At 52.3% G+C, this 24,559-nt stretch overlaps 1 long non-coding RNA gene across 1 annotated transcript in view; it reads left to right on the forward strand.

The window, feature by feature from the left end:
* Window positions 1-1,363: 1,363 nt before the first annotated feature.
* Window positions 1,364-24,559, forward strand: part of LOC133766504 (uncharacterized) — a 33,007-nt gene continuing 9,811 nt past the window's right edge. The window contains exons 1-3 of the long non-coding RNA XR_009866718.1: window positions 1,364-1,797; window positions 10,078-10,246; window positions 17,838-17,947. This is a non-coding gene — a long non-coding RNA (uncharacterized LOC133766504). The remainder of the gene's footprint in view (window positions 1,798-10,077; window positions 10,247-17,837; window positions 17,948-24,559) is intronic.

The raw sequence follows: 24,559 nt of genomic DNA on the forward strand, positions 1-24,559 counted from the left end.
TGACCCAGACCAGGGAAGCAGCCACGACACTGGCCTGGAGATGGAGCGAATCCAGCGCTATCCACGTTGCACGTTTCACTTCCTCCCTCCCGGCAGGCCACGCCGAAGGGCAGTCTCAGCCCATTTCACAGAGGAAGACACAGAGGCTCACAGAGAACACTTGTCCAAGGCAACACAGCTGTTAAGTGCCGAGCGTCCTGCCCTTCCCACTGGAGTGCGCTGCCTGCAAGAGGCCAGGCTGCTTGCTCAGGCACCTGCCTTCCTTTCCTCCCACCTTCTTCATTCTTGTTGGACTACCACCTCCTCCAGGAAGCCTTCTTGCAAACCTCCACCCTTTCTTCCAGCAAATTCTGATTCCCCCACCCTCTGGGTTCCATCCGCAGAGACTCAGAGGTCTGAGAAGCCAAGGTCCCTTCCTAGGGACCGTGAGTAGCTCCACCTGGAGGATGAGAAGTCAGAAGAAAAGGCGGCTCATGCCCAGGGTGATGCGTGAGGAGGTGGGGCCTCTGGGAGGTGATTAGGTCATGAGGGTGGAGCCCTCCTAGAGATTAGTGCCCTGGTCAAAGAGGCCCGGGAAAACGAGCCAGCCTCTTCCACGTGAGGACACAGGGTAAGCCTCGCCAGATACCAGGCCTGCAGGGGCCTTGACCGTGGAACTGGAACTGTGAGAAATAAAGATCCATTGTTTATAAACCACCCCATTTATGGTGTTGTGTTGCAGCAGCCTGAGCCCCGGCGGGGTCCTGAACTAGGGCGGGACAAGCAGATGCGGCTTAAATGAGGGAAGCCTTGGCTGCAGGTGCAGGCCGAGCCCCTTCCTGTGGGGCGCGCAGGTGGGACGCCGCTGCCCCTTTCCCCACCGGTTCCCAGTCTCTCCTGCGCCACGCTGTTCCCGCCCCGCTCCGCCCCACTCCCTGCTGCGCCTGCGCAGAAGAGGCTGCCTGATACACTCAGGGCCTGTTGCTGCTCCCGGTCCGCTGGTTCCTTCCGCAGGTGGCACCTGAGGCCGAATGGCGGTCAGCAGAAGGGGCGGGGCTCCGCACTCCTGCTGCACCCGGCTGACTCACACCCTCCAGCCCGTCTTATCAGGCCCGAGGAGCGATAAGGGACCAGTTCTGGACCTTGGGTTCTAGGCCTCTGGGGCCGCCAGGAAGTGACTTGTGGGGTTTGCCGAGGCTTAAGGAGTGGGGCTGACTCACCGGGGTGGGGGGCTGGGCGTGGCTGGGGAAGAGGCCCTGCACCAGCCAGCACCAGCAGGCCGCGGCCTGGAAGCCCGTGGGAGCCGCGCCCGCCTCCACACCCGCCTCCACAGCCGGCCACTGGCCACCGAGGGATTCCTCACCCGCGGCCTGCTGAGGATGGGCGCCTGGCCTCTGGGCGGCTCCTCTTAAACGTTTCCAGAGAATTCTGATTCCCCAAAGTGTGTCTGCTTGTCTGCCCAGCGTGGACGCTGGACCGTGGTCTCCGTTCACAGCCCCGGGAGGTTTCACACAGGAGGAAACGAGGCTCAGAGACAGCCAGGAAATGGCTCCGGTGCATCCAGTCAGGCAGCAGCGGGTTTGGGATTCGGGTCCGCTTCCAAAAATTCTCTGACAAACCAAAGGAGAGATGAGGACAAGGCAGGGGCAGGCGTCAGGAGTCCTGTGAGCACCCCAGGGTGTAGCTGACCTCGGGCCCCCCAAGGAGTCCAAATCAATCCGGCCTCGGGATCCTACTGAGAGACAGTTCTGCTGTCTGCCTCTGTATGACTGGAGAGAGCCAGCAACAGGTGCCCATGCTCCACGGGCCACACACGAGGTGAGTAACCTGAGCCCAGAAATGAGCAGTTAGGTGAAGTCCCAGTGGGCAGGCTTCCTGTCTGTCCAGGCTCTTGAAGGGGTGCAGGGTGTGGTGCTTAGAAATGAGATAAAAGGACAGGAAATTCCCAGCCCAGTGGGAGAGACAATTAGTCAAGACAGAAAATCACTTCCAAAAAAGGGAAGGATCTGACTCATGCCCCTGACCCAGCTATTGTTCTCAGGACTCTGCTCCCTCAGCATGTCCCAGTCGGGTCAGAAGTCAGTGCCCACGTGGCACCAAAGATGACCCTTGGATGCCAGGGTCACATCGGAAAGAGTCTGGCAGAAAAGTCCCAGGGAAAATTCTGATTGGCTTGTTTAAGTCACATGCCATCCCTGGGCCAATCACTGTGGCCCAGGGAAGAGAATGTTTCTGATTGGCCCAGCCAGCCTCATGTAGCCATCCTCCTTCTGGATCTTGTGGGGCAGAGACAGCAGCCAAACCACACAGAATAGCTGGAGAGAGGCAGGCAAAAGCCTGGAGACCCCAGGCCTGCAGGGGCTGGCTCCTCCCTGGTAGCTTTGGGATCCCCAAGGAGAGAAGGCCCACACTTCGGGGGATGGAAAGTCCCTACCGGTACTTCCAGAACGGAAAGTCCTTGTCAAGGTCCCCTCGGGTGCCTAAAGGTCAACCAACGAGGATCAGACCTGCCTCAATCTTTAACCCCCACACCCTGTATCTATAAACGCAGCCCTCCCAACCGCTGACGCGTGACTTCACCGGCCCCCGCTCTGTTGGGACCAGAGAACCTCACCCAGGAGCGGAATTCCAATAAAAAAGCTTGTGAATTAATTGATTGATCTGGGAAGATTTGTTATGCACCGGACACCTTGCACTCCCCTCTCCAGCCTTTCCATGCCCTGCTTCTGCTGTGCCATTTGGGTCAGGCCAAGGATGCTGGAGGGTTGGCCCCAGGAAAGGCTGTTCACTGTCTTTAAGTTTAAGTCAAGGATTGTCAGCAAAACCTGGGCACCACTGATGTTTTGGGCTAGAGAAATCTTTGCTATGAGAGCTATGCTGTGTATTTTAGGATGTTCACCTACATCCCTCACTTTTACTCCCTGGAAGTCTGTAGCATCTCCCCTCTCTTCCACTGAGATTGTCAAAAACGTATTGAGAGCAGGCATTTAGCCTAGCAGGTGAGAGCCCCATATTCCACATCAGAGTACCTGGATTCCATTCCTGGCTCTGGCTTCTACTCCAGCTTCCTGCTAATGCAGACTGTGGGAGGCACCAGGTGATGGCTCAAGTGGTTGGGTCTGTGCCATCCACATGGGAGACCTGGAGTGAGTTCTTAGCTCCCAACTTTGGCTTAGCATAGTCTGGACATTGCAGGCATTTAGGGAATGAACCAGCAGATGGAAGTGCACTCTCTCTCTCTCTCTCTCTCTTTGTGTCTGCCTCTCAAATGGATTTTTAAGAAGTAAATAAAAGGGACCAGCATTGTGGTATAGCAGGTAAAGCTCCATCTGCCCACTCTCTTCATCTCCCACACCCTTACCTGCATGTTCCCTGAAGCCCCGCCCACAAAAAACACAGGTTCCCAAGGGCCTCCTCTCCCCACGGAGCCCTCCGCTTCTCCCGTGCCCACCAGCATCCCATAGGAGCACCAGTTCATGTCCCAGTTGCTCCATTTGCAATCCAGCTCCCTGCTGATGGCTTGGGAAAAGCAGCAGAAGTTGGCCCAATTGTATAGACCCCTGCCACCTATGTGGGAGACCAGATGAAGCTCCTGGCTTTGGCTTGGCTCAGCTCTGGGCACGGTGACCACCTGAGGAGTAAACCAGCAAATAGGAGATTGATTTCTCTCCTTCTCTCTCTCTCTCTTTTTCTCTCTCTCTCTTAACTCTCAAATAAATTAAAATCTTTTTTTTTAAAAATTGAAAAAAGTTAGCATTTTTAAAATAATTTTTTTCCAAATCAGAGTTACAGAGAGAGAAAGGGAGAGACAGAGCTTCCATCTGCTGGTTCACTCCGCAGATGGCTGCAACAGCCAGTGCTGAGCCAAACCAAAGCCAGGAGATAGGAGCTTCATATAGGTCTCCCATGTGGGTGTCAGGGACCCAAGTACTTGCGCCATTGTCCACTGCTTTTCCCAGGCCATCAGCAGAGAGCTGGATCAGAAGTGGAGCAGTGGGGCCGGCACCATGGCTCACTTGGTTAATCCTCCACCTGCGGTGCCGGCATCCCATATGGGCACCAGGTTCTAGTCCCGGTTGCTCCTCTTCCAATCCAGCTCCCTGCTGTGGCCTGGGAGGGCAGTGGAGGATGGCCCAAGTGCTTGAGCTCCTGCACCCACGTGGGAGACCAGGAAGAAGTACCTAGCTCCTGGCTTCAGATCGGCATAGCTCCTCCGGCCGTAGCAGCCATCTGGGGGGGGTGTGTGTGTGTGTGTGTGTGAACCAATAGAAGTAAGACCTTTCTCTGTGTGTCTCTCTCTCACTGTCTATAACTTTACCTGTCAAATAAAAAAAAAAAAGAAGAAGTGGAGCAGCAGGGACTCAAATGGGTGCCCATATGGATGCCAGCTTCACAGATAGCAGCTTTACCTGCTATGCTACAATGCCAGCCCCGAAAGTTAGCATTTTTTAAAAAAATGTTTTTTAAATGTTCTCAGGCCTTGCTGAAGCTGCAGGCCAAAGCCTACTCTGGTTGACAATCACTGGTTTAGGTTATCCCAGAAGCTGATGTTGAGACCTTAGGCAACAAGAGCAGGGCAACATGAAAGGGAGAAGGCAGAGAGGCTGCAGATAGGAGGTGTGTTCCCAGCAGGGCTCTCACTGCGGGCGCCTGGGGCTTGATGCCTCAGGGCATGGACGGACTGGCCGAGGCAGCCGGTGTATTTATGTACCTTGAGGACTACTAGGACAGAGGGGACAGTCATTCTAGGCCATGTGGAGCCTGCTGCTGTGGCCCAAGAGTGCACCCTGGCCACTCAGAGACAGCAGGTGCTGTCAGTTGAAAGTTGGTCAGTGGGCACTGAAGTAGGAAGGGGCAAGGGTCGGGGAAACATGTGCCACAACCTGACAGTCTCCAGCTCCTGTCTCCCTTGCCTTTCACTTTCTAACCAAGGTAACCATGCAAGGGTGGCCTCCTAAGCAGGTCTATCGGGTCACCACACCCCTGGACCCCTCCCAAGGGCTTCCTTGCTCCAAAGTCACCATGTTTAGCATCATGGTTTGCACCGTCCCGACCCCTGCTATGTCCAAGCTGTGTGACCTCAGACAGTTGTCTAAAATTTTTTTTTATTTATTTGAAAGGCAGAGATACAGAGAGGCAGAGGCAGAGAAAACAGAGAAGTCTTCCACCGCTGGCTCACTCCCCAAATGGCCGCAAGGGCTGGAGCTGCGCTGATCCAAAGCCAGGAGCCAGGACTTTCTTCCATGTCTCCTACGTGGGTGCAGGGGCACAAGTACTTGGGCCATCTTCTACTGCTTTTTTTTTTTTTTTTTTTAAATGGAAAGAACTTGTCAGTTTTGGCTACTAGCTCTTATTTATTTATTTACTTATTTTTTGACAGAGTGGACAGTGAGAGAGAGACAGAGAGAAAGGTCTTCCTTTTGCTGTTGGTTCACCCTCCAATGGCCGCCGCAGCCGGTGCGCTGCGGCCGGCGCACCGCGCTGATCTGATGGCAGGAGCCAGGTGCTTCTCCTGGTCTTCCATGGGGTGCAGGGCCCGAGCACTTGGGCCTTCCTCCACTGCACTCCCAGGCCACAGCAGAGAGCTGGCCTGGAAGAGGGGCAACTGGGACAGAATCTGGCGCCCCGACCGGGACTAGAACCCAGTGTGCTGGCGCCGCAAGGCGGAGGATTAGCCTAGTGAGCCGCAGTGCCGGCCGTTCTACTGCTTTCCCAAGGCCATAGCAGAGAGCTGGATCAGAAATGGAACAGCCAAGACCTGAACTGGTGCCCATATGGGATGCCAGCACTTCACGTCGCAGCTTTACATGCTATGCCACAATGCTGGCCCCCGTCTTAATCTCTTTTGGCTTGGATTTCTTCTGTATAAAATAGGGATAGGATGGACCTTTGGCCTAGAAGTTGAGACCAGTTAAGATGGCTGCATTCCATATCATAGTGCCTGAGTTCAATTCCTGGTGCCAGTTCCTGACTCCAGCTTCCTGCTAATGTGCACCCTAGGAGATAGCACATGATGGCTCAAGTAGCTGAGTTCCTGCCACCCATGGGAGACCTGGATTGAGTTCCCAGCTCCTGGCTTTGGTCTTGCCCAACCCCAGTTGTGGGTATTTGGGTACTGAACCAGCAGAAGGAAGCAGTTTCTCACTCACACTCTCACTCTGTCTGCCTCTCAAAGTAAAGAAATATATAAATAATTTAAAAAGAAAATAAGTAAGGGGGTCTCATAGATCTGTTTCCACCCTTGCCTTCTTACTCTGATTTTCATCTCTTTTTTTTCCAGTTTATTTTTAGTTTTTAAATAAATGAATAAGCCTTTTTAAAAACAATATTTTTTTCAAGAGACAGACAGACAGAGATCCCATCTACTGGTTTACTCCCCAGATCCTCACAATGGCCAGAGCTGAGCACAGGGCCAGAGCTGAGGGCAGGAAACTCAACACAGAGGGTGGCATAGCTCATGTCTGCCTCACCCATGATGAGCTGCAGGGACCCAGTTCTGTGAGCCATCACCACTGTCTCTCTCAGTCTGCATGAACAAGAACTGAAGAAACTGGAGTTAGGAGCCAGAGTCAGGAATGAAATCCAGGCACTCCAAAAGGGGAGGCAGGCTGCATGGCTGCCTCTTAGAGCCTTCTGAATCTGCCATTCAGCGGTGCTCACATCATTGTACAATGAGCGCCACCCTCCTTCTGCGGCTCTTTTTGGTCATTTTTAATGAAGTAATCAAAGTTGTCTGCAGGACACAGAACCCTTCCAGGGTGATTTGGGGCAGGGGTGGCGGTGAGTGGAATAGCCTTGCAAAATCTGCAAAACCCCAAAGTGGGGCAGGGATCAGTCTCTACCATTGATGGGATGCTGTCATGCGTAAAGCCATCCTCAGGTCTTAGGTCATTAAAATGGCTGGGCCTGGAGGGACAGATCCCAGTGACATCATCTTGTCCAGTCCCTGGCCCCAGGCAGGACTGCTCCCCTCCCAGGCCCAGGGCTGACTCAACCCAGGTCTTCACTGGAAGGTGAGCTGTTCCCTGTGCATCCTGCCTGCCAGGAAAACCAAGGGCCCCCGCCCACCTCTCCTGGCCTGCATTGGAGGAGTGTGGTGAGGGGCTGGCTTGCTGTGACCTGGCCACATTCTTGGAGCCAGGGAGCTGGTGGGCCACCCCCACTCCCGGCCCTGGCCTGCCACTGTGTTTCGTGGGCTCCCAGGACACCCTGACAGAGGGGACCTGTCTGCCTCCCTTTGTGGAGGATGAAGGCAGCACACACCTGGGTTTATATCCTCTTCTGTGACTCTGAGCATGGGTCACTTAAGCTGCCTGAGCACAATCCCCATCTGTGAAATGGGGAGAGAAGTTGATCTGAGAATTAAATGAGATACTATAACCCTTTGTATAATGCCTGGGGCATGGCCTTTTGTTTCATATTAACTGTCCAGAATACAGAGCGACCTTGAAGACAAAGGACTCTGTCCTTAGGTAGCGAGGGCACCCACCGCCAGGTCAGACTGGCAGTGCCCCCCACCTGGATTCTGAAGGGAAGCTCAGCATGCTGGTGGCTGGGGGCCTGCAGAGCCAGCGGGTCAGGGCACTTGGAAGCTGAACTGCCCGTGTTCTAATCCCAGCTCCAGGGGCCAGCTCCACAGCGTGGCCAGCTAAGCCACACCTATGACACCAGCATCCCGTATGAGCACCAATTAGAGTCCCAGTTGCTACACTTCTGATCTGGCTCTCTGCTAATGTGCCTGGCAAAGAAGTGGAGGATGGCCCCAGGCCGTAGGTGCCTGCTACTCGTGGGAAACCCGGATGGAGTTCCAGACTCCTGGCTTCAGCGGGGCCCAGCCCTAGCTGTTGCAGCCATCTGGGGAGTGACCCAGTGGATAGAAGATCTCTCTTGGCCGGCACCATGGCTCACTAGGCTAATCCTCCGCCTGCGGCACCAGCACCCCGGGTTCTAGTCCCAGTTGGGGCGTCGGATTCTGTCCCGGTTGCTCCTCTTCCAGTCCAGCTCTCTGCTGTGGCCCAGGAAAGCAGTGGAGGATGGCCCAAGTGCTTGGGCCCTGCACCCCATGGGAGACCAGGAGGAAGCAGCTGGCTCCTGGCTTCAGATCGGCGCGGCGCGCAAGCCTTGGCACACCAGCCAAAATAGCAGCCATTTGGGGAGTGAACGGAAGGAAGACCTTTCTCTCTGTCTCTCTCTCTCACTTTCTAACTCTGCCTGTCAAAAACAAACAAACAAAAACAAAACAAAAAAGATTTGTCTCACTCTCTTGAGCTGTAAGTCTGCCTTTCAAATAAATAAATATATATATATATATATATATATTTTTTTTTTTGACAGGCAGAGTGGATAGTGAGAGAGAGAGACAGAGAGAAAGGTCTTCCTTTTTTGCCGTTGGTTCACCCTCCAATGGCCGCTGCGGCCGGCGCATCGTGCTGATCCGAAGCCAGGAGCCAGGTGCTTCTCCTGGTCTCCCATGCGGGTGCAGGGCCCGAGGACTTGGGCCATCCTCCACTGCCTTCCCAGGCCATAGCAGAGAGCTGGCCTGGAAGAGGGGCAACCGGGATAGAATCCGGCGCCCCGACCGGGACTAGAACCCGGTGTGCCGGCACCGCAAGGCGGAGGATTAGCCTGTTAAACCACGGTGCAGGCCCATAAATAAATATTTTTTAAAAATCCCATATCCACCCATTGTTAACGGTGTGATGTTGGACAAATCACTTAATCACCTCTTGCATATCTCTCTCCTCCTCTTCACGATGGATGTAACACCGTTGTTACTGGCAAATGAGGAGAATGGAATGCCTTCTGCTTCAAGCACTTGGAGCACCGCCTGGGGCCTGTGTACGTGTTGGCAGCTGCCATCTGCACCATTTCCATGTCCACTCCTGGTCACAGTGACCACAATAATAATAATAATAAAAGCAGTAGTCAGTACATCCTGCCCTGTCATTTGTGTGTTCTCTCAACAGACCCGTGACACGAGCCTTGCTTTCTAGGTTGGGAAGCTGAGACTCAGGAATCCTGGGAACAGTGCCCAGAATTACAGTGGTGGAGCTGGGATTTGAACTCAGGTCTCTCCACAAGTTTAGCCATTAACTGGATGGTATTTAGTTGGGGACCAAAAGGGAAGCAAACTGCTACAAATTCTCACACAACCATGAGCCCTTGAGTTGGTGGCCCAGGGACATGGTCTGTTGTGCTGGGAGTGCAGAGACTGCAGACTGCCTGAGATGCCGGAGGAGCGGTCTGGCCTTGAACTTGAGGGCCAGGCACAGTTTGGATTGGCCCATTGGGCAGGGCCTGGTTTCAGGTGGGGCAAAGGCATGAGGGGTGAGGTGGGCTGGGAAGGGCCTGGGTGAGGCTGCCTGAGGGATCCGGTCAAGGGCAGGGAAGCGGGCTGGCCAGCTGCCAAGTGGAGTTCAGGTGCAGAGCAGAGAAAGCTGAGGCCAGGCCAGGGTCTGAGCCTCTTCTCTTGGTTGGTTTCCCTTCAAGAGGTGCCACCAGGAGAAGCCTGCTGACCCTACCCCTCAAAAGAAATCCCAGAATTTGGAGACCCAAAGAAATAACAGAATCCGTGCACAGACAGCCTAGAGCGGGCAAGGGGGGTTGTTGGAGGTGGGTGGTACTCTTTTACTGGCAATCTGCCCTTTGATGTGGAAGCAAACAGCTCTGTGTGGGACACGAGCCAACCTGGGCCCCTGGCCTTCATCCTTGCAGGGTGCCTAGTGGGATCTACTCCTTTTATTTTTATGTTTTAATATTTAATTTGAAAGATGGAGTTACAGAAAGAGAGAGATCTTCCATCTGCTGTTTCCTCCCTAGTGGCCAGTGCTGAGCCAAGCTGAAGCCAGGAAACTGGAGCTTCATCTGGGTCTCCCACATGAGTTCAGGGGCCCAAGCACTTGGACCACCTTCTGCTGCTTTCCCAGGTGCACTAGCAGGGAGCTGGATAGGAAATGGATCAATGAGACTCCAACCAGTGCCCATATGGAATGCCAGTGCTGCAGACAGTGGCTTAACCCGCTATGCCACAGCACCAGCCCCTTGTAAAGTGCTTTTACATGGGTTCTGTGAGACAGAAGTTTTCATCCTGTTTTACAGGCGGGCACACTGAGATTCAGGAACTCCCCACCTGAGCTGGCACCTTGCTGGAGCATTGCAGATGTAGCACCCATACTCTCGTCTCCAGACCCCTCAGCCCAGAGCCATTTCCACCAAAGAAGGGGCCTGGACACCCTGGAAGGCGAAGGCTCATGGGGGCAGTCCACAGGTAAGGAAGGGTCATCCCGGGGTCTGGGAGTCACGGGAGGATGAAGCACTCCACCCATTTTCATCAGCGATTCCTGATACATGGCTGGTGTGGACCTGGCACGCAGCGGGGCCTGGGTGGGGCTGTTTGAACATAAGAAATTGCTGTTATAATATAAACAAAAGGAAAAATGCCCAGGCCAGTTCAGCAGGACGTGAGTGGAGCCAGAAAACCTAAATAGGGGAGGTGAAAAAGGTGAGGGGGGCTTTGCGATAGAAAATAAGAGCAAGTGGGCTTGAGGCCACGAGAAAGCAGGGAGCGAGCTCCCTGCTGAGGCCACACGGATGGATCCACGTTCCTAGAGGACACAGGGCTGTCTGGGAAGGGATGCCAGCAGGTGGTCGTGCAACTGGGACATGGAAGCTTTGGAGTCTTACACTGTGTGGAATACTAACTGCTCTCCATCTTTTAACTTAGTTTTAATATTCTAATTTTGAACGGGAATCTTTTTCTACTTCTCATGATAGCTGATGTATATATGCTATATTTTTATATACAGAAATACCAGTATTTGAACAAACTCAAAGCACATTGGTTTGTTAACCCTCGCTCCTGCATGGTTCATTAGGTTCAAATTATACCTGATTCACAACATAAACTATACTTACTTCTGAAAGGTGTGAATTTCCCATTTCAAAAACCAAACTGGACATTTAATTTGTGATTGTCATTTAAGACACTTATTGTTGCTAGGAACATCCTTTGGGCTCTGTCCTCCACTCACCAGAGTGGGTGGAATAAGTTGACTTGGCCAATGCATGATATTTAAACTTTCCTGCAAAATAAAAGAAAAAAAGAAGGAGGAGAAGGTCCTAGCGAGAAGGCTGTTAATTCTGCCCTCTTGGCTTCCCTGGACGAGATTACGTTATTTTAGTGGAATCAAACACACTTCCATGGGGCAGGCCGTGTGGCACAGAAGGTTAAGCCACTGCTAGGGATGTGCGCATCCTGTATCAGAGTACCTGGGATCAAGTCCCGCCTCTGTTTCCTGCACAGCTTCCTGCTGATGCAGACCCGGGGAGACAGGGGTGATCGCTCAAGTACTTGGGCCCCTGCCACTGACATGGGAGACCCAGATGGGTGTTCCTGACTTGTGGCTTCAGCCTGGCCCAGCCCCAACAGTCATGTGCCTTTGGGGAATCAACCAGAGGATGGACGAACTCCCTGTCAGTCTGCCCTTCAGATGCAATAAGAATAAATAAACTCCAAACATGTTTATAAAACAAGTTCATTGGAGACCCAGGAACAGCAGCGGTGCTCCTCCCAGCAGAGTCTGAAGGCAGCTACTGTTCACTGTGCGGTCGCTTTCTTGGCATCGGACACAGAGGTGCAGCCCAGCATTTCAGCTCTTTTGGAGGTGACTTTGCCAACAATTTTGTCAAAGACCTCGAACTGTTTGGGAGAGACGTGAGAAGAAGCGTAATTAACAGTGACCATGGGGCCGCTGCTCTGGCATAGCAGGTAAAGCCACTGCCTGCAGTGCTAGCATCCCAAAAGGGCACCGGTTCGAGTCCCGGCTGCTCCACTTCCAATCCACCTCTCTGCTATGGCCTGGGAAAGCAGTAAAAGATGACTCAAATCCTTGGGCCCCTGCACCTGCAAGGGAGACCTGGAAAGAAGCTCCTGGCTTCAGATTGATGTAGCTCCGGCCATTACAGCCATCTGGGGAGTGAACCAGTGGATGGAAGACCTCTCTCTCTCTCCCTCTCTCAACCTCTCCATCTCTGTGTAACTCTGACTTTCAAATAAGTAAATAAATAATTTTTTAAAAAATGGTGACCATGTGGACTCTTAGCCAGCTGGAGTGGCTCATTGCTGAAGCACATCCCAGAGAAGAAAGCATCGCTCAGTATAGTCTACAATGAAAGGCAAAGAAGAGAAAGAAGTCAGGGAGGCCAGTGTCGTAGAGCCATGGGTTAAGCTGCCCCCTGCAACGCCAGCATCTGGTATCAACGCACCTATTCAAATCCCAGCTGCTCATTTTCCCATCCAGCTTCCTGCTAATGCAGCTGGGAAAGTAGTGGAAAATGGCCCAAGTACTTGGACCCCAGCCATCCATGTGGGAGGCCCAGATGGACTTCCTGGCTCCTGGTTGCAGACTTGCCTAGCCCCAGTTGCTGGGGCCATTTGGGGAGTGAACCAGCAGATGGAAGATCTCTCCCTCAGTTTCTGCATTTCAAACAAATAAAATAAATCTTTTTAAAAAGAAGAAAAGACAAAGAAGTCAAAGCATGGAAACCAAACTCCAGCAGTTAGCAGAGGCAGGCATGGTAGAGAGAAAAAACTTTGTCGGGGTTTTCAGGAACAGCAGTCTTCAGCAGGTGCAGCCACATGGGAATGTGCATTGCTACAGAGGGAACTGTGAAGGCATAATACAGAATTTTTTTAAAGGCTGAAGATTTGGTTTAGCGGTTATGACTATGGTTAGGACACCCACATCCCACAGTGCTTGGGTTCCATTTCCAGCTCTGGTTCCTGACTCCCATGTCCTGCTAACACTGGCTCTGGGGGACAGCAGTGATGGCTCAAGTATTTAGGTCCCTGTTATCCAAGTGGGACACCTGGATTGTGGGATGTTGGCGATTGAGTCAGTGAATGGAAGCTCCTTCTCTCTGTCTCCCTTTCTCTGTCTCCATCTCTCTCCCTCTCTCTCTCTTTTTGTTTCTCAAAGGAAGGAAATAAGGAAGGAAGGAAAGAAGGTAGGGAGGAAGCAAAAATACTCAACGTCTTACTCAAGCACATAAAAAGGTGTGGGAGGGGCCGACACTGTTGTGCAATAGGTTAATCCTCCACCTGCAGTGCTGGCATCCCATATGGGCACCAGTTCTAGTCCTGGCTGCTCCTCTTCCGATCCAGCTCTCTGCTGTGACCTGGGAGAGCGTAGAAGATAGCCAAAGCACTTGGGTCCATGGGAGACCCAGAAGAAGCTCCTGGTTCCCGGCTTTGGATTGGATTGGCTCAGCTCCTGCCATTGTGGCCGTTTAGGGGTTGAACCAGCGGATGGAAGACCTCTCTCTCTCTCTCTCACTGTCAGTAACTCTACCTCTCAAATAAATAAACAAAATCTTTTTTAAAAAAGTGTGTGAATTATATAATTTGAGTGATTTAAATTAGAAATTATGTCTATTGCAGTGAAATAAAATTGTGTTAGAATTAAATAGTCTATTTTCCCAACCAAAACAGAAGCAAAAACACAGATTTGTACATTTTCTGACCAGGACAATAGTAATCTAAGTCACAATAATTGGACTCTCTTTTGGTGTCAAGTGTTGAAGCAGACCTGGTGTTTATACAAACACCTTTATACAAGCAGGAGCATGGAAGCTTAAGAGAAGGACCTCTGGACTCACACCCAGCACAACCAAAGACCAAGGAAGAAAAAGGGTAACCAAAGCTCTGAACTTTTGTTCAAAAAGGTTTGTAGTAGGGATATTTGCTTTGTCTTACTCCTTAGTAAATCTTAAGAAACCTTATTAGTGAGCTTTTAGTTTTGGAATCATTTTAGGTTTGTAGAAAAGTTATGAAGGCAGCATGGAGAATTCTCTCAGCCAGTCATCCCCTTTGTGAACATCTTAGATAATCACAGTGGATTCGCAGAAACTAAGACCGACACTGACACAGTGCTATTAACCAAGTTCTGGGAGCTATTTGGATTCCACCTGTTTCTCCACTTACGTCCTCTCTCTATTCCAAGAGTCCACCCAGAGAACCACATGGCATCCATTTGTCCTGTCTCCTGTCTGATCTGTGGCATTTTCTCCTGTCTGATCTGTGGCACTTTCTCCTTGATCTTCATGACTCTGGCTAGGAATCCCATACTAAGGCCCCCAGTCTCCTTCATGCGATGATTTTCTCATTGTTAGACCAGGAGGATAGTTCTGTAAGAACAGCACATTTCGAGGTGGGGAGAGATGGAGAGCAGTGTGATTGTCTTCTTAAAACTGTACCTATGGAATGCATGAAATCCATTCTCTCTATATTAATAAAACAATAAAGAGCAGCACAGAGGGGTTCTAAGAGGCACCCATGGCATCACTGGTGGGGCTCACCTAGATCTTGTGGTTAAAGCAGTGTCTGTTGGGCCCTTGCACAGTCCTCTCTCTGGAAGTGAGTCCATAAGTCTAGCCACCCTCAAGTAAGAGAGGGCAGGAGCTAAGTTCCACCTCCAGGAGGAAATCTTTATTTTTAAAAGGTGAATTTAATTGCCCTAAAAAAAGGAAAATCCATCCCCATGGCTTAAGATGCAAAAGATACCAAAAGGCACATGATGAGTCCCCTAAGTAACTATTGCCTGATGAATCATTCCAGAAGTATTTTATGCACAAACCAGCAATTGTACATACTTTGCTCCACCTTTTTTACACAAAGGCAGCACCCTGGCCACAATGTTAGGCACCCAAACACAGAGTTGCTAGAATTAAGACTCTGTGAGCAGCCCAGTCGTCCCACTATGCCAGATGAGTAAATCAGTTACATCTGCAGAGCAACGGGCCTGGCCGCTGCCCCTAGCAATTACACAAATAAATCCTACGTAGCTGGGGGAAAAGTAAGGCATCAAGAAAATAAGTTGGTTGTGGGGAAGTTACTTCTCCAGAGAATAAGTGCTGCAGAGGACACAGGAAACTGTGAGTGTCACCCTTTGTGATGTGCGGGAGAATACAAAGCTGGAACTGTGAGCTTCACCAAACGCCGTTGCCAGGATGCCCAAGTTGGCCATAGGTGGAAGACAAGACTCTGTTACTCTTTTCCTAGTTAGGGAGGGAAGGACTGTTTGACTTTCTAGAATCTGTCTTCCTGGATTAAGGATGTTTGCAATTAATTGTTTTGTGGAAATAGGAGGAGAGCAAACACCCCACCCAGGGCAGGGACAGGATATAAGTTCTTTAAGCCTGAACTGTCAGACTCAGGTCATATATTGGTGGGTGCCCTTCAGTCTGTCATCTGTCCACTCATCTGCCCATCTACTCCTCCATCCATCCTTCCTTCCATTCATTGATCCATCCATTCACTCATCACCCTTCCATCCATTCATCCATCATCCATCTATGTACCTATCTATCACCTATCCACCATCCATTCCTCAATCCATTATCATCCATCCATCTATCACCTATCCACTCATGTTTTGGCTGACCTTGCACAAGTTACAGGGGTACAGCTATGCTTAGATGGACCAAGCCCTTCCTCATGAAGTGTGAGATGTGGTACAGAACTAACTCCAAGTGGAGGAGTATGTCTTTGTTCTCAAAATGCCCTGAGATTGCAATGCCCTCCACCACCCTGGGCAGCAAGGCAGCCAGGCAGTTTCATGAAGTAGGTGATGGCCAAGCTGAGATGGAGTTAGCCAGGCTTAGGGGCTCAGGGGACAAAAGGGACACTCCATGTGAGGGGAGAAGAAAAGACCATTGTGGGGGACAGGGTGAGCACTTGTCACAGTAGTGAAGACACTGCTTGTGGCATCCATATCCTGTACTGGAGCGCCTGAGTTTGGGTCCTGGCTCTACTCCCAGCCCAGCAAGCTGCAAGGCAGCAGGTGATGCTTAAGTACTTGGGTTCCTGCCACCCTTGTGGGACACCTGGATTGAGTTCCAGTCTCCTGACTTTGGCCTGGGGTATGGTGAGATTTGGAGAGTGAGCCAGCAGATGGACGATCTCTCCTCTACCTCTCTCTCATTCTGTCTCTGCCTTTTGAATACAGTGAAAATAAATAAATTATAATTTAAGAAAAGAATAGGTGGAGGCAGGTGTTGTGATACAATAGATTAAGCTGCTGCTTAGGATACCCAGGTACTCTACTTCCAATCCACCACCTTGCTAATGTCCCTGAGAAGGCAGCAGAAGATGGCCCAAGTGCTTGGGTCCCTGCCAGTCACATAGGAGACATGGATGGAGTTCCTGGTTCCTGCTTTCTGACTGGCCCAGCCTCAGCTGCTGTGGCCATTTGGGGAGTGAACCAGTCGATGGAAACTCTGTCACTCTTCCTTTCAAATAAATAAATTAATAATAATAATAAAGAGAATAGGTCCACAGATCAACACCAATACCCACTTATCAACCTCTCCTCCAGTCTGGCCCCTTGGCTGATTTGCCATGATTTTGTTTCTCCTCCGCAATATTTTGTTGTTGTTGTTGTTGTTGTTTTGACAGGCAGAGTGGACAGTGAGAGAGAGACAGAGAGAAAGGTCTTCCTTTTCTGTTAGTTCACCCCACAATGGCTGCTGCGGCCAGCGCACCGCGCTGATCTGAAGCCAGGAGCCAGGTGCCTCTCCTTGGTCTCCCATGCGGGTGCAGGGCCCAAAGACTTGGGCCATCCTCCACTGCACTCCCGGGCCACAGCAGAGAGCTGGCCTGGAAGAGGAGCAACCGGGACAGAATCCGGTGCCCTGTCCGGGACTAGAACCCCGTGTGCCGGCGCCGCAGGCGGAGGATTACCCTATTGAGCTGCGGCGCCAGCTCTTGTGTGTTTTTAAGAGGAGGCTGCCTGGGGCCGGCGCTGTGGCACAGTGGGTTGAAGCCCTGGCCTGAAGCGCCGGCATCCCATATGGGCACTGGTTCTAGTCCTGGCTGCTCCTCTTCCTATCCAGCTCTTTGCTATGGCCTGGGATGGCAGTGGAAGATGGCCCAAGTCCTTGGGCCCCTGCATCCACATGGGAGACCTGGAAGAAACTCCTGGCTCCTGGCTTTGGATCGGCACAACTCCAGCCGTTGCAGCCATCTGGGGAGTGAACCAGCGGATAGAAGACCTCTCTCTCTGTCTCTACCTCTCTCTGTAACTGTCTTACAAATAAATAAAATAAATCTTTTTAAAAAAAATTTAAAAAAGAGGAGGCTGCAGAAGCTGAGTGAGGTGGGTGACTGGCGCAGGGTCACACAGCTCGTAAACTGCCGAGACAGGACCTGTACCAGGCGTCTGGCTGCAGAGCATGTGATTGTAGTCTCCACGGTGTTCTGTTTCCTCAGAGTATCTCCTAATTCATTATTCCCAAAGGAGATGCCTTCGCGGTCACCAGCCCTCTGTCTGCCCCCACAGCTGTCCTTACTCTTCCTCCTGCTGAGAATACCAACACTCACCTCCAGACTGCCTTAACTTTTATTTGAAGGCAGTTTGAACACAGATCTGAGTCTAGTCCCAGCCTTTTCTCTGCCAGCTCTATGGCCTTGGGAAGTCACCTCACCCCACTGAGCCTCACTCTTCTTATCTCTAAAATGGTCACAGGAGTAGTATCTACCTGGTGGGGTATTGGGAGGGTCCAATGATGCGGCAGTGGACTTGCATTGGACCTGCATGGTCACAACTCAACACCTGCTGCCGTTATCCCATAGTCAGCTACCATCACTTCCTTCTTGGTGAATTTCATTCATTGGTTCAATGACTATTTCTTGAATGCTAACTATGAGTCAGATGGTAGGGACCCGAGGCTGCAGCAAAGAGGTGAGGTCTTGTATGCAATGCTCTATATATTGTGGAAGTTTTTAGATTGAGCTTCCCTGTGAGACTGTAAACTTGTCGAGGACAATATGAAGGCTGACTGGCTTTTTTGTCTCTCTTTAGTGCCCAGCCTGAGGCCAGGCATACAAAAGGCACTCAAATATTGCAGTTGGAACAAATCAACATGGACTGGACTCTGTATTTTGGACACACCTACTCATTACTGGGAAACCGTGAGTATAACGTTGAAACTCTGCACCCATTGCTTCCTGGTTTGTCAAACAGATTTTCTTCCAAATGAGTGTTTCTTTGGAGCGACTATATGCTGTGCTGGGCACAACAGCAAACACAGCGGGGACTCTGATGCAGGGAGTTTCAAGGGAAGGGTCTGAAAGTCACCAGGACGTTATAATCCCACACAGGATGGTTTTCTCTGATGAGGGACACACTGGGTGCTGGGGCAGCACTGCCTGGGTCGTCAGAATTAAAGGGATGGGGCCAGCGCTGTATCACAGGGGGTTAAGCTGCCACCTGCATTGCCAGCATTCTGTATTAGCTCCTGTCTGAGTCTCTGCTGGCCCACTTCTGATTCAACTCCCTGCTAATGTGCCTGGGAAAGCAGTGGAAGAGGCCCAAGTGCTTGGGCCCCTATCACCCATGTAGGAGACCCAGCTGGAATTCTAGGATTCCTGGCTTTGGCTTGGCCCAGCCCCAGCTGTTGCAGCCACCTGGAGGAGTGAACCAGCAGATGGAAGATCTTTCTCTTTATCTCTTTCTGTCTCTAACTCTGCCATTCAAATAAATAAATAAAACCTTAAAAAAGAAGAATTGGCGGGGGCAGCATTGTGGTATAGTGGGTAAAGCTGCCGTCTGCGATGCTGGCTTCCCACGTGGGTGCCAGTTCAAGTCCCAGCTGTGCCACTTCTGATCCAGCTGCCTGTTAATGTATCTGGGAAGACAGTGGAAGACGGCTCAAGTCCCTGTGCCCCTGCCACCCATGTAGGAGACTTAGAAGAAACTCCTGGCTCCTGGCTTCAGTCTGGCCCAACCCTGACCATTGAGGTCATTTGAGGAGTAGACCAGTGGATGGAAGATCTCTCTGTCTCTCTGTATATATGTCTATAACTTTGCCTTTCAAATAAATAAGTGAATCTTTAAAAAAGAAGAATTAACCACATATCAGCATCAGCGAGGTATTACTTGTAAATCAGGGAGCTTGGGGCTCCCCGAGGGCTAGGGACTGTGCTGAGGGTGTCATGGGATCTCACCTGTGTAAGCCCCCAGTTCCGTCAGGGGGAAGGAGGGGGACAGTGTAGTAGCCGAGGAAGTAGGGAATGTGCCCAAAGTCGTGCTGCCGGCAAAGCTGGCTAGGGAAGCCAGGCCGTGTGGCTCTCAAATGCAGGAACACTGAATTTTCCTCTTCTGCCTCTCAGGGGTGGGTGAGGTCACTGCTGTAGACCATGGGGTGAGGGGCAGGCTTGGAGCAGAGCCTCAAAAAAACGCCTGTTTTGGGAACTCCAGATGAAGTCAAGATCTGCCCACAAATCCAGGGATCCAGGCTCTGGCCTCTTCTGTTGGCTGGGCTCCCCAGGGTCTACAGCAGAGAGGACTGGGCAGGTGCAGGGGTGCCGGGGTGTGGGCTGGGGCTGGGTGCAATGTCTGGGAGCTCTGGCCTGATCTGACTTGCTGAAATGGGAAACAGCCACTTTCCCTCGTGGCGGGAAACAATGCATGCCAGGCCTCTGGCTTCAGTGCTGCAGAGTGGCCAGCCTTTCCCTGTCTCTGGGGACTTCTCCCCACTTCCTCTTCTGTGTCCATCCCCACCCTCCAATCCAAGCATTATTCATGCCGCAAACATCTCAGCAAGTCACACAGCCCTGCCCTCCATCTGCAATTCCACGGTCTCAGGGCCTACGTGCAGTCACCTTCCTCTGCCCTCCACCGCCGGACTGCCCTGAGCCCTGAGCCCAGAATGGCCTCTCTTCTTCCCCAGACCAAGCAAGGACGTGACCAGTATTCCCAGCTGCTCTGTCTCTGCCAGCAATTCCCCCCTAGAGGCTGTTTTCCTCTCAGTCTCTGGGGCCTGGGCTGCCAGGCTGGCCTCTGTGTCCCTTGCAGTGGAGCGCTTACCCACACCCATGGTCTCTGTTCACATTTCCAGGCCAGCCCCAGGTTCAACGGACCCACACCTTGAAGGAGCTGAGTGGCTACGGGCCACGCCCCATCATGCTGAGGCACCCAGAGGGCTCCAGCCTCAGTCCTGGCTCTGCCCATCTCTAAGGCAGAAGGCCAGACTCCCTCCAGGCCGCTCCCCTGAGAGCAGTGTGTGCACTCTGTGTGTAGCAGGCGCCGGGACAGGATGGCCTGTGTGTGTCTGCGGCCCACATTTCTTGTCCAGACCCTTTCTGTGCATTGTCTCCCTCTCCCTCTCCCTCCCCCTCCCCTCTCCCTCTCCCTCTCCCTCTCCCTCTCCCTCTCTCTTTCCCTTTCCCTCTCTCTCTAAAGATTTATTTATTGATTTGACAGTAAGAGTTAGAGAAAGAAAGAGAGGCAGAGAGAGAGAGAGGGGTCTTCCATCTGCTGGTTCACTCCCCAATTGGCCGCAACGGCCGGAGCTGAGCCGATCTGAAGCCAGGAGCCAGGAGCCTCCTCTGGGTCTCCCACATGGGTACAGGAGCCCAAAGACTTGGGCCATCTTCCACTGCTTTCCCAGGCCATAGCAGAGAGCTGGATAGGAAGCAGAGCTGCCCATGTGGGATGCTGGCACTGTAGGCAGTGGCTTTACCCGCTACGCCACAGTGCCAGCCCCATCTCTCTTTTTTAAAAAATTTATTTATTGGCCGGCGCCTGGCTCAACAGGCTAATCCTCCACCTTGTGGCGTCAGCACACCAGGTTCTCGTCCCGGTTGGGGCACCGATTCTGTCCCGGTTGCCCCTCTTCCAGGCCAGCTCTCTGCTGTGGCCAGGGAGTGCAGTGGAGGATGGCCCAAGTGCTTGGGCCCTGCACCCCATGGGAGACCAGGAGAAGCACCTGGCTCCTGGCTTCGGATCAGCACGGTGCGCCGGCTGCAGCACGCCAGCCGCGGCAGCCATTGGAGGGTGAACCAACGGCAAAAGGAAGACCTTTCTTTCTGTCTCTCTCTCACTGTCCACTCTGCTTGTCAAAAAAAAAATTATTTATTTATTTTAAAGGCAGAGTTACAGAGAGTCAGAGGCAGAGAGAAAGAGAGAAATAGAGAGGGGTCTTCCATTTGCTGATTCACTCCCCAGATGGCTGCCACCGCTGGAGCTGAGCCGATCGGAAGCCAGAAGCCAGGAACTTCTTTCAGTCTCCTAGCAGGTGCAGGGGCCCAAGGACTTGGGCCGTCTTCTACTGCTTTCCCAGCCCATAGCAGAGAGTTGGACTGGAAGTGGAGCAGCCAGGACTTGAATCGGCGCCCATATGGGATGCCGGCACTGCAGGCAACAGGTTTACCCACTGTGCCACAGTGCCGGCCCCTACATTGTCTTTTTATATTTCTCATATCTAAAATTTATTTTTAGTTATTTGAAAGAGAGACAGTGACAGACTAAGAGAGATCTTATGGTCTCCATAGCTGGGGCCTCGCAAAGCTGGAGCCAGGAGCTCAGAACTCCGTCTAGGTCTCCCACATGGGTGACAGAGACCCAAGAGCTTGAGCCATCACCTGCTGCCTCCCAAGGTGTGTGTGCATTAGTGGGAAGCTGGAAAGGGAGGCCGAGCTGGCACTTGGATCCAATCACTGTGGTGTGGGGTGCAGGGGTACCAAGCAGCACCTCAGTCACTGAGTCAAATGCCTGCCCTGTCTTCCTCCTGCTGCTTTTTTTTTTTTTTTTTTTTTTTTTGGAGGCAGAGAAGAGAGAGACAGAAAGAGACAGAAACCTTCCATCTGCTGGTTCACTCCCCAAATGCCCACAGCAGTTGGGGCTGGACCAGGTCTAAGCCGAGAGTGGAGAACTCAACCTGTGTCTCCCATGTGGGTGACAGGAACCCAGCACTTGAGCCATTCCTGCTGTCTTGTTGAGTGTGAATTGGCAGGAAGCTGGAATCAGGAGCAGAGCCAGGACTGAAACCCAGGCACTCTTAAAGGAGTTGTGGGCAGCTTGACCGCCAGGCCCAATCACACTACCCCTGCCAACTATTTCCTTTGGCTGCCAGCAGCTGTGTCCCTTTGCCTGCTGACTTTCTCTGGTTGCTGGAGCCCACTCTGCCTGCATAGCAGCATGGCCGTCAATGAAGTGGTCCCTCCTCCCCAAAGCCCTCACCTAATGCTGGATGGAAATAGCCCTGCTCCCTCGCCCATTGGGTGCCTTGCAGCATTCGCTGTGTGCTGGCTCTCAGGGTCCCTGTGACAGGAGTCCCAGCCATTTGCTCATTAACTCACCCTTCATGGGCTTCCTTCCCTTTGCAGCCTCACCTCCCACCTGCCCTGCCAAAGCCTCTTGGGATCATCTTCCAACTAAACAACCTGCATCCAAAGCCTGGACTCAGGGTCTGCTTGTGGGAAGACCCAAGCTGAGAGCAAGACCAAATAGCCGGCACCCACTGGTCACTCCCTCTGTGCCATGCTCGGTGCTCAGCACTTCACCAGTTGCCTCATTTCATCTTAGCATGGGCAGCGCTATGAGGCCGGGACCGTTATCTTGCGCATTTTGCAGATGCGGAAACTGACTCAGAGCTAGGGCTTGAGGCCAAGGGCCTCCTCCCATGACCAGTCCTTGTGCAGCCTCAGTTGCTTTTGGTTCCTCAAGCTGCTGTGTCCACTCAGTCCCTGGCCTCTGCTCTCTGGGGCTCAGGGCGGTTAAGTGGTTTGGTCGCACAGCAAGGCAGAGGAGGTTAAATGGTTGGGATTCAAGAGCTCTCAGCCCACGCACTGGGCCACTGTGGTCAGCAAAATTAATGGCCCCTTGAGAGGCCCAGATCCTAACCACTGGGACCTAGGCATGTCACCTCGTTTGGCAAGAGGGACACTGCAGATGGGGTCAAGTTTAAGACCGAGGGCTGGAGAGCTGATGCTGGATTATCCAGATGGGCTCTACAGCATTACTCCAGTTCTTAAAAGAGGGACTCCTCAGGACCCGCCACTGTGGTGCAGTGGGTTAACCTGTCATCTGCCATGTTGGCATCCCAAGGGGTACCCTAACTCGCTGTGCCACAACACCTGCTTCCTACCACCTTGACTGTAGCCCAGCGAGACTGGTTTCTGACTTCTGGCCTCCAGAACTAGGAGAGAACACATTTGTGCTGCTGGCAGCCATTCCAGCTGTGGCCATTCATGGTAGGAGCCACAGGAACCCAAAGGCCGTTGCCGTGCAGCCTGGTCACTGCAGTGTGGAGCCGGCCAACAGCCAGGCAGAAGCCAGCTGCAGGGCTCGTGACCCAGCAGTGGGCAATCACAACCCTTCAGTGGGACGTGTGGGCTGGTCTGAGGGGTCAGAGAGACTTCCAGAGTAAAAGCTGCATTGGCTGGGGCTGGCAGGATGAGTTGAAAATTACCAGGGAGAAAAGGGAGAGGGAGGGAGCTGACCAGAGACACCTGCTGGGGTGGAGGTCAGGCCGTCGGAGAAAGCTGTTATTTGAGGAACTGAAAGTGATTCAGTCTGGCTAGACGACAGAAGCCAAGTGGGGTAGTGCTTTGAGCCATAAGTGCTTGGGTTGGGGGCCCAGCCTTGCTACCCACCCAGCTGTGTGATCTCAGGCAAGTAACTTGCTCTCTCTGCGCTTTGGTCTCCTCCCCTGCCTGATGGGGATAAAACACATCTAGGGCCCATGGAACAGTCTGGCACAGGGGAAGGGCTTAGGAGAGCTATCATTTGTGAGTCCTTGTCACCCCCATGCCTGAGTGATCCAGGGCTGGCCAGTGAGAGGCCCACTCCCTCTGGGGAACTGAATTCACCATCACAGATAGCATGGACTTCAGCCCTGGACTTTGGCTGAAAGGGCTGGGTTGTCCTGCACTGGCTGCTGGGTGGGTGTCTTTGTCACCACTTACACTTAGTCTGCCTGGAAAGAGATGCAACAGGGGCGACACAGAACCCAGGGAGACTGAGGTGAACTTGTTGGTGTCACCTGGGCCCCTGCAGCCAGACACACTGGAATCCCACCTTGGACTACATGGTTCTAGGCACCAAGCCATTCCCTTGGGCTTTCAGAGTTTTGTCTGGGATTCTTTCACCAGCATAGGAGATCCTGGTTGACATAGATGGGTGTTCAGTGAGTGACTGGGTGAGCCTCGAGGACCCTTGAGGTTTTGGGGTTATGGCATGGTGGGTGTCCTGCCCCACTGTGGCACCACAGGGATGCATAAGGGAATCTCTTTGTGATGTAGGAAAGTGTCCTCTCTGTTCTCCTCCCTTGCAGGCCTGACTTCCAAGTCAAGTTTCCTTTAACAGAAAAATGGGGCATCTGAGCACCTGGCCTTGGAGGTGTACCACTGTTTTCCTTTTCCTGTGCCCAACAGGGAAGATCACTTAGAGAGGAGAGGTGGGAAAGGGTGCTGGCTGCTAGAGCCCTAGGAACAGCCCAGGGGACTAAGTGCCCACTTTACAGATGAAGATAATGAGGCCGGGAGAGGTTAAGTTTCTTGCTGTCAAAGCTAGGATTCAGAACTGTCCTTGCCTCCAAACCACGGTTTCCTCCTTCTCTTTTCCATGGAGTGTTGCCAGATTGTTTCTGGCCTTCTTGCCCTCTCAAATCTGGACACTCTGATTGCTTATAGTTACTCCTTGGCCTGTAGCAGCAGGACAGGAGTTTGCTGCAGTGGTTAGCGTGCCTGTACCCCCTATCAGGGTGCTGGTGGTGGTACCTGACTTACAGGATTCCACAT

This window comes from Lepus europaeus, chromosome 9 (genome assembly GCF_033115175.1).
Source record: "Lepus europaeus isolate LE1 chromosome 9, mLepTim1.pri, whole genome shotgun sequence".
Taxonomy (NCBI): domain Eukaryota; kingdom Metazoa; phylum Chordata; class Mammalia; order Lagomorpha; family Leporidae; genus Lepus; species Lepus europaeus.